This window comes from Typopeltis vanoorti, chromosome 11 (genome assembly GCF_054136105.1).
Source record: "Typopeltis vanoorti isolate ZY-2024b chromosome 11, IOZ_Tvanoo_1.0, whole genome shotgun sequence".
NCBI classification, from domain to species: domain Eukaryota; kingdom Metazoa; phylum Arthropoda; class Arachnida; order Uropygi; family Thelyphonidae; genus Typopeltis; species Typopeltis vanoorti.
The window spans coordinates 109,765,913-109,776,987 of NC_143559.1; positions in this window are offsets into that span (position 1 = coordinate 109,765,913).

Here is an 11,075-nt window from a genome sequence, read left to right on the forward strand (position 1 = left end):
AGGCTGAGGAGAGTAATCAATCAACTGAACTGCATCAATAATCTTTTTGAGAAGTGCCCAAATGTGAGAGCAGTATTTCAAAGTTGGATTTCAGATTTGGAGAGAATGAGCAACTGGGCAAGAGAGAAAATGTTTTCCAAGTGGAAAATGCTATAGAAGTGATGTGATTAATGTCAGAAAATATTAAGGGTAACAGTCAATTCAAGAAGAGAGAGATCAGGTCTTGATTGTTAAGTTGAGCATTATCCAAAGTACGTGGAGGAAAACTAAGTTTGTTTTTTAAAACACTGTGCTTTGAAAGCATTGACAATGACTAAGCTGTTGCCTCATTGCAAGATGGTGTGAAGATCAGTGTTTAGAATACTTATTTTAGATGATCCTGAAGCTTGTTTGATCACTGTGCTGTTTTTCATATGGGTAGGATGAGTAGAGAGTGTTATCATCACCAAATCTATCAGTAGGGTGTAAGGTAAGTGAGAGCAGGTCATTTATTATATATACGAGGAAGATGGGTGCAACAACAGAGCCCTAAGAAACAGCTGCATTAACAGAAAAATCAGAAGAGAAAGCACCTTCCACCATTAGATGTAGTGAACTATCAGAGACAAAAACCAGCAATCCAATTATAAAGGGAGGAAGGCAGACCATACATGGCAATTTGCTGAGAAACCCTCAATGCCAGACCACATCAAATGCCTTGGAAATGTAAGTGCATCAGACAAATTTCTTCATACTTTTCTATGGCACTTGTCAAGAATGATGATCTAGGCCAGGAGATCCGTGGTAGTTCATGATTGGCAAAAATCCTTATAGGCATTTGTTAGTTGATAGTTCTCTAGATATGGAAGAAATTAAATGTTAACGACCTTCTGCATTACTTTAGACATGACAGCAATAGGCCATAGTTGGATAGACTTTTTTTTCTCTGTGAGCTTACTTCTATCCTGAAAGGTGGATACTAAAAAGAATGGGTGTTAATTCAGGAGCACATCTGAACTCAAGTGGTGGGATTCCATCAGGACCAGAAGCTTTTTTTTGGTATTTTTCTGTCTTCCTAACTGAAGGCTACAAGAGGCATACAATGCAATGTTCCAAGTAAAGAAAGTGATGATTTGCTTTCATCATCTATGTAGGAGCTGGGTGAGAAGAATGATGTTGCAATGCTACTATTTTGTTGAGAAAGAGGTGGAAATACAGAGAGACAAAAGTTACGTGTATGGTTTTTGCAAAGGACCAGAAGGCACAACTCCCACTGGCACAGGTGGCCAGTTTTCTACATTTAGCTTTATAAAAATGCTGCTTAGCTTTTTAATGATGGGTTTGCAAGTACCGCAAGCTGGGGCTCTTGTCTCATGCCACTACTGATATTTTTTTTGACTGTCCCACCACACTTTTTTTTTGGAAAACCTTCACCTTCAAATTCCTTCCATGTACCCTGGGGTGTACAGGATATGATAGTACTATATGCAAAATTTACATCATTACTAACTTCCTATCTACAATTTTCCTTCAAATCAGTCTGTTATCTGTCAAGACTCCAACATCATCAGATCTTATATCTTCTATGGCTTTTTAACATATCAATCCACCTATATCTTGGTTTTCCTCTGGATCTTTTTCCTGCCAACCTGGCAGAGAACACTTGTTTTGCTAATCTTTCCTCACCCATTCTGTATAAGTAACCATACCACCTGAGATTAGCTCTGCTAACACATTCCAGGATGCTGACAATGTCAAATTCTTTACTAATATCATTTTTAATATGATATTGCCGTTTATGCCATCTGTTCCTGCCCCTAATCTTTCTCAGGACTCTAATATCTACAGTTTTTGGTCAAGTGTTTTACTTCTGACCCAGCTCTCAGATACATTAGTTAAAATTGGTTTGAACACTACCTTGTATATAGCTAATTTAGTGTTTTGACTAATTTCCCTTAGTCCATATAAATTTATTCAGTTCGCTTCCTACAATACCAGCTTTGTTGATTCTGTTGTCAATTTCCATATTTAATTCACCATCTTCACGAAATATCGTGCCTAAGTAGCTGAATCTTTCACTTGTTCTACAGGTTCTCCATTCACAATGCAGTTGATATTTTCAATGCTTCGGCCTATTTTCATTGTCTTGTTATTGCTGACCTTCATACTATATCTATTATATTACAACAGTTATTCAATTTAGTCAGGGAATCTTGTAGACTTGTCGCAGATTTATTTAGATTTATAAATAAATTATTAATTTATTTATTTAGTGTACTGTATAACATCGTCCACATAAAGCAAAGAGCTGAGATTAACATCTCCAATTTTGATATCAGGTTTAATACCACTTTCCTTCATAATGTGATCCATATAGATAATGAATAACAGAGTGGACAATGTACATCCTTGTCTGACACCAGATTTAACATTAAACCATCTTCCTGTACTTCCTTCAATTCTAACTGCTGACTTACAACTGAAATATAAAGACGAAGTATTGCTTGATATATACAGGGTGTTCGGGATAAATTTGACATATTTATAATTAATTATATTTTTCCGTAAGTTACATGTATTAACACACACTTCTCTTCATTTAAAAGTTTGGACCCTTCTTCATTCATATACAAGATGTCAGAAAGGATGGATAGCTGGAACCCACCTGAATCATGGAAGAGAATAACTTGTATCATGATGATTCGTGCCCGCCATCAAAATAAGGATATTACGACTGCTGCCCAATGCTCCCTGAATACAGTAAAAACAATCAGGCATGAACTAGAGACTTGCAATGGTGACTACGAGGATGTAGCAAGAAGAAAGATCCCTAGCAGACGATCTGATTGCGTTCGTACAGCAGAATTCCTCGCAAATCTGCAGGAACAGGTGTTGAAGAACCCTGGCATTGGAATTCGGGCTTTGTTCGTGGGGTTGCTAACTGTAGTCAAGTCCTGGATAACAAGGGTAGCCAATGGTAGGCCGTATGTATGGCAGCAGGATTCGGCCCCTTGCCACACCTCTGGGAAAAGTCAAAAATGGTTGTCTGAAAATTTCTACGACTTCACCAGTCCAAATGTTTGGCCTCCAAACTCCCCAGACCTTAACCCCATGGATTATTTTGTATGGGGCGCAGTTGAAAAAGACACCAATCGCACTTCCAGTAATACAAAAGCCCAGTTAATGGATAAAATTAAAACAGTTTTTGCGGCCCTTCCCAGGGAGACTGTAGCATCAGCTTGTTCGAGGTTCCGAAGCAGAATTGAAGCTGTGATCGATGCTAATGGTGGTTATTTTGAGTAAATCTTGTTGATAGTATTGTAATTAACTCTGCCTGTAATGTTTTTTTGTCAATTCATTAAATTTAATAGATACAAAGAAGATTTTCTTTTTCCTTACGAAACTGTCAAATTTATCCCGAACACCCTGTATATATATATAATGTTAAAGATACCAAATTATTTTAAATATAAACCTGTTTTTTTTTTACTCCATTTCCCAAGTAAGCAAACAGACAAGTCAGTCAAGTTTGCGCTGTAAGTGTTGCAAGTCTAGCTGACCCTGCATGTAGTGCAAGTCCAAGGCAACTCGTGGTAAAGGTAGAATAAGCTCTGATCACTAATCTTAATATTTACCCTTAATGCAAAGCATATCTCCTGGAGGAGATGTATGATGCTATGTATTAAAGGCAAGGGGCCACTACCCAGACTGGTTTCAACCTTTATTTTATTAAAATTTATTAAAATAATTTGATATCTTTAACATATATTATACCCAAGGTAAAAAACTTTCTACATACATATATATAATGCCCCATTGACACCATATAACTGAAGCATTTTTAATAGCTTCTCTCTTGGCAACTTGTCATATGCCTTTTCTAGATTTACAATACTTAGATACAGATCTTTGTTATATTCCCATGATTTCTCAACTATATGTCGTAAAGTGAAGATCTGATCCTGACAGCCTCTATTTGACCTGAATCCAGTTGTTCTTCATCAAGCTTTTCTTTCACAATCATTCTCAACCGTTTCTCAAGTATACTTGTGTAAATCTTACCAGGAACACTCAACAGGGAAATACCTCTGTAATTCTAATAATCAGTTTTATTTCCTTTTTTTTTTTTTATATAGGTACTATGAGAGCTCTATTCCAATCTTCCAGAATTCGTCCCTCTGTCCAGGCCTTCTGAACTATGCAGTGCAGCAACTGTAAGACTTTTATACCTCCATACTTGAGCATTTTTGGTTGAATATCATCTACTCCTGCTGCCCTCCCACATTTCAGGACTTTGTTGGCTTTTTTTTTCACTTCATGTATGGATATGTATTCCTGATGCATGTCTATTTAGTGTTTTTTTTAACACTCTGCTATCATTGCTTGTATCATTTAGCTTCTCTCTCCAAAACAATTGGAGTAATTACTCCAATTGTTTTGGAGTAATTACTCCATACTTCAAGGATATCTTTTTCTCCAGTTTTTATGTCACCTTTATCATCTCTAACTCCTTTTACAGCACTCTTTACTCCATTTCTGAGCTTCAACCTCCAGAATATCTTGCCATCTTCTTGATATTTATTTTTTTATTTTCTATGTTCTTACCAAAGTCTCCCCATGACTTTTGTTGAGCTAGTTTTACACTGTTTAGCTTTCTTACATTTGTCTCTGTATAGGAAGTTAAGGTCTGAATCGTCTCTAAGAGCACAAGCTGACTATTTGCCAGGAACTTTTGATATGCTTTCTTCTTTTCTTTCACTGCCTCGTTAACTACCTGTGCCAAATGGTTCTGGTTTTATTAACCTTGCAGACAACCTCACCACATGCCTCTCCGGCTGAATCTCTAAGGTTTGGTTTCTGTTCTCAAACTCTTTCAGTTTATCTTGAATAATGTTTGTGTATTTCAGTCTACAGTTCATAACTCAGTGCTGCTCATCTTTTATTCACTTTAAAACTTTCTTACATGTTGTTTTCACTATGAAATTCACTTTTATCCTGCTCAAGAATTTTTTTTAACACTCTGCTATCATTGCTTGTATCATTTAGCTTCTCTCTCCAAAACAATTGGAGTAATTACTCCAATTGTTTTGGAGTAATTACTCCATACTTCAAGGATATCTTTTTCTCCAGTTTTTATGTCACCTTTATCATCTCTAACTCCTTTTACAGCACTCTTTACTCCATTTCTGAGCTTCAACCTCCAGAATATCTTGCCATCTTCTTGATATTTATTTTTTTATTTTCTATGTTCTTACCAAAGTCTCCCCATGACTTTTGTTGAGCTAGTTTTACACTGTTTAGCTTTCTTACATTTGTCTCTGTATAGGAAGTTAAGGTCTGAATCGTCTCTAAGAGCACAAGCTGACTATTTGCCAGGAACTTTTGATATGCTTTCTTCTTTTCTTTCACTGCCTCGTTAACTACCTGTGCCAAATGGTTCTGGTTTTATTAACCTTGCAGACAACCTCACCACATGCCTCTCCGGCTGAATCTCTAAGGTTTGGTTTCTGTTCTCAAACTCTTTCAGTTTATCTTGAATAATGTTTGTGTATTTCAGTCTACAGTTCATAACTCAGTGCTGCTCATCTTTTATTCACTTTAAAACTTTCTTACATGTTGTTTTCACTATGAAATTCACTTTTATCCTGCTCAAGAATAAATGGTGATCACTTCCAATTTCAAATGTTCTTCTGCACCAGGGAGAAAACATCACTATCGACAATAACATAGTCAATGAGACTTTTATTTCTTGACTCTTCTCTCCATGTGAATTTGTGCACATTATGTTAGTAATAACCAGTCCATGTCCTGAGCAGAAATCCAACAGGTATTTACCATTATTAGCTTTGCTCTTTTCTCCAAATTTTCCCAAAATATTTTTGTATGTTTGACAATCGTTTCCTACTCTGCTATTTAGATCCCCAACAAGGACCACCTTTTCCTTTTTCATTGTGTCAGTTGGTTTCTCTAAAGTCTCAAAAAATTCCTCCACTTCATTAGTAGAACCTTCTGTGGGACCATAGGCACAAATAAGTCTCATTGTCCAGTTCCCCATTCTCATATTTGCCCACATCACTCTACTTGAGACTACCTACCATTCAAGAAGATTAACCTCGTATTCAGTGTTGAATACTATGGCTACTTCTTTTTCTTGATTGTCATTGTCTGAGTATAACATTTTGTATTTATTGTTCAGAATTTTCTCACCAGTTTTTGGAAAAACATTGGCTTGGACATATTATGGAAATTTCATTCCTGTAGTCAGGATTGAAACCAGTCATTCCAACATGGATAATTTCTGTAATAAGACTACAGCATGTTGCATCCGAAGAATAGAAACAGTAGTTTAACCATGGAGTAAAAGTCAGGCAGATCCTCCCCACTTGGCATCATTGTAATGTTACAAAGTACATGAGATTGAATTGCTCAGAGGAGTATGTTCCACAAAAAATGAAACTTGGATGAGATTATATTATATTATAATCTGAATTATCAAGAGGGTCAGTTACCACAACAGTGTATCTAGAAAGTGAACTGGTTAAGAAAAGATTCAGAGCATTAGGTGTGTGGAGATGACTGTCAAAGATCCTGGTTGGGAGGTGAATTGTTTTAAATCATTACTTACAGCAAATATTTCTGCCTCTCTTCAGCTTTGCCAATGAAATTGAAAAAAAGGAAGCCAGATCGAATTGTGGACATTAAAGTCACCAAGAAAGATAATTTCACTGTTAAGGAATTCGGTTTGTAGGAAATCAAGCTTCATGGTGGCTTTAATGTATACAATTCGATCTGGCTTCCTTTTTTTTGAAGTCCGCCTGGGAGACGGAATCATAACGTGTAGTCTGGACTGTTAAGAAGGTTGTGGCTTCTTAACAGTCTAGGTCTCTTTATTGCTGATTTTCATGCTAAATCTGTTATAGCTGATATGCAATTTATAGACCCTGAAGACTTGCAATGAATGTCATTAGAAGTACATCATCCGCATAAAGCAAAGTGCTAAGTTTGATATTTCTAATTCGAATATCAGGACTAATTCCACTTTCTTTCATGTGATCCATATAGATGATAAATAAGACTAGGGATAACAGGCATCCGTGTATTACCCATGATTTTATATCAAACCATCTTCCTGTATTTCCTTCAATTCTAACTGCAACTTAACTTAAATATAGACTATGTACTGCTCTATATGTAATGTTCCATTTATCCCATAGTGTTTTGAAAAGCTTTTCTCTGGGCACCTTGTCATATGTCTTTTCCAGATCTACAAAATTTAAGTACAGATTCTTGTCATATTCCAATGATTTCTCAACTATTTGTTGTAAAGTGAAAATATGATCTCGACAACCTCTATTTGGTGTGATTTAACTCGGCTTGTTCTCCAAGTTTTTCCTCCACAATCTTTCTTAACCTCTTTTCAAGTACTTGCATAAATCTTACCCGGAAACTTAGTATACAAATTTCTCTGTAATTCTCAGATTCAGCTTTTTTCCCTTTTTATAGATGTGGGAACTATGAGAGCTCTACTCCAATTATCTGGAATTAGACTTGACTAGGTCCTCTGAATTATACAGTAACCACTGCAAAACTTTTATATCTCCATACTTAAGTATTTCTGGTCAAATATCATCTACTCCAGCTACCTTTTTGCATTTCATGTTTTTTGATGGTTTTCTACTTCGAATACTGATATGTACTCCTCTTTGCATTTCTCTTGAAAATGTTCTAGTATGACTCAGTCACTGTGGTTTCGTGTGGTTAGTAGGCTTTCAAAATTACTGCAGGAATCTTCAGTTTTCGTGACACCTTTATCATCTCCGATTCCTTTTACAGTACTCTTTTCCACCATTTCTTAGCTTTTTCAATAGAAAATATCAGAAAGGCGACAAATATTTTGTCGCCTTTCTGATATTTACCTTCTATATTTTTACGAAAATCTTCCCATGGCTTTTGTTTAGCTACTTTTACACATAGCATAGCTCTCTTACATTTTTCTCTGTATTCTTTTACAGCATCTGAAAACTTATTTACTAGGAACTTTCGGTATGCTTCCTTCTTTTCCTGAACCATTTCTTTAACTTCTAGTGTCTACCATGGTGTTCTTATTTTTTTATCCTTACGGACAACTTCACCACATACTACCCTAGCTGAATCAATCAATATCGTCTTCAGAGTTTGCCACTGAGACTCCAAGATTTGGTTTTTGTTTTCAAACCGCTTCAAATTTTTTTCAATAATGTTTGTGGTCGAGACTACAGTTTACTTATAAAAACTTCTCAACTTTAATTCTTTTAAAAACTTTCTTACATACTGTTGCCAGCAAAGGTTAGTCGATTGATAGAACCTCTGCTACTAATGGTACATGCAAAAAGTTAAGTTTGAGCATGGTTAGTAGTTGGAAGGGAATCAACCGTTCAATGCTGTTGGCACACTCTCGCTCGATGAGTTTCTAGACTCCCTGGAGGTGTCACATAATAATAATACCATTCTTTTCAATATGAATTATCATATAATTCATTTTTGAACATATTAAAAAAATGACTAACTGTAAATTAGAAATTCTAAAATCAAACATTTTGGGTGTAGTTACTAGGCATATGCATTCCCTTTTTTAACTACTGTGCATACACAGAGCTTAGAGGAAGCATTAGTTGTGGCAGAGATTTGAGATTCAGTCAAAAATAGAAGATAAGGTCCAGATGTTTGCAGGTGATGAAGACCATTTAGGTTGGCATTGTTACCACAAAATGTTGGTGAATTGAATGCAGAAGAAATTTTTCGTAAGATTTTTTTAATTAAAAAAATTTTTTGGTGAGGTTTCTCGTTTAATTTAACAACATTAACAGTACAGTTATTTAGGTTTACTTTCATGTTAGTATGGCAAGGTGAAGAGAAAAAGAGCAAGGGAACATACAGTGAGTTGACATGTCTAAGAGTCTAAGTGGCCCCAACAATGATCCCCTCAGACACCATTACACAACTTTCATCCAGCCATGGATGAAAGTTGTGTAATGGCAGTGAGATTATGTGTCAGCTGATAAGGCCTTCAGAATGTGTTACCATCTGGTATTCAACCTCCAGAACAGCTTTACTGCTGGGTCTCTATAGCATGTTCATCATGCTCTTGAATGGTATCTCACACTGAATGTTAAAGGTGTGTGTGTGTGAGGAGGGGGAGATTAGAATCCCTGCTCTGGAAACCAAACATGACAGCTACTTCAGACCTCCACTACACAAAGTGGCAGTATTTCATAGGATAATGAAAGTCATCTACCACTTAGTGGATATAGTTGGCTCATCCAACGAGCAAACACAGCGATTTTGAAAGGGAGATATGGGAATGGAGGACTTTTACTTAATCCTCCTCTTCTACCTTTTTACAGTTGCAACTATTCTTGCAACTACAACTTGAGGATAAGGTGGTTAGCCCAATGCCTCCCATGTGTGTCCTATGTCTGTAGATGCGCGAGTTCACAGGGCCAGTTTGCCTGTTCTGGGGGTCAAAAAACCTGAGTTTTGGGGGTGAAAAAAACTACCTGCCTCCATATGAGACTGGCTAATTCACCTTTCATCAAAAGAGACCAGTAAAGGTTCCTCACGTCACTGACGGGAATCGAACCCAGGTCTTTCCGATTAAAGGGCTTTATCTATATCGAGTTAGCTATGGAGACTCTGGGAAAAGAGGAATGAATGTTATATTCATCAAGACAGCATAGATGTTGGTCTCAGAATGAATAACCAATCTGATAACATTTGAGACATTGCCTGAATTTTATCAGGCAGTTACATTCAAACATTTAGCGATTAACTGATGCTGCATTAGACAAAGATAGGATTCATATGCTACATAAGCAGCAGTCACAGAGGTCATTTGAGTGCCACTAGAAATACAGCTGTGGCAAATGTGACTGCTTTAACTCCGATGGATAAGAGATTATATCTTAATGCAGTTAAATACAACACAAAGAGGTAAGCACCGACCTGTTTAGTTCTTGGTAGTTCATTCAGAATGTGAAGGAAATTACATAAAGAAAACGATAATAAGAAACAGTAAATAATACATAAAACAAGATTATAGCCTATATCATGGCTTATATTATGGAGTGTAATGCAGACTGCCTCCATACGGTGCACTCTGGGTAATGCCAAATAGTCCACAGCAAAGATGGAAAAAAAGTGAGAAGGATGTATTTCATTCTACTAAACAAATAGGATGTTCACTTCAGATATGCCAACTCAATATTGAAGGCTAGAGTAAAGCAAAAAGTGATTTTCTATCTAAAATGCTATCAAACCACTCAGTGGATGTTTTAACTATTCAAGAAGCACTGAAAATGCTGAATAATTGCAGTTTAGAGGAAAAATTCAAGGATTGAGATTAAGTGCTTCAGTTAATCATCCTAAATATGGAATTGCAACCTACATAAAAAAAGATATTGAGAGTTGTAAACTCATGACAATGAGTAACAACAACAACATTCTCAGCAACTAACCAAATAGCTGACTATGGTGCCATGATGTTCATGACACCATAGTCATGAATATTTATAACCCCCCGAATGCCACTTGGCCTGATCCTGCTCTAACCAATTTACAACATCCATGTGTGATACTGGGAGATTTCAATAGTCATCACAGTTTATGGGATTATAATGAAAATGATAGAAACGGTGAAAAGCTGGTGAAATCCTACACCTAAACCTGGATTTGGATTACCACGTCATTTTTGGACAACCTTAAACCGCATTAGAACTGGTCATGGTAGATGTAAATACCATCTACATAAATGGAAATGGACCAACTCTCCTGCTTGTGACTACAGTTATCACTGTCAAATTATTGACCATATTTTATTGCCCGATATATGCTTTTGAGAGCACTATACAAGATATACATAATGTTACAATGGAAGGTATAAACTGAAAAATTAAAAACTGCTTTGTAAAACTTTCTTTCTAGGAGATGGTAGTTGAGATTCCTTAGTAATAGTGAAAGTTGTAAATAAATTGGAGGAAAGATCTCCATAATCTTATTGATAAAGTATACTCATTAATGATTTTTATTTCAAATAGGAATATCTAACAAAAGGACAATGC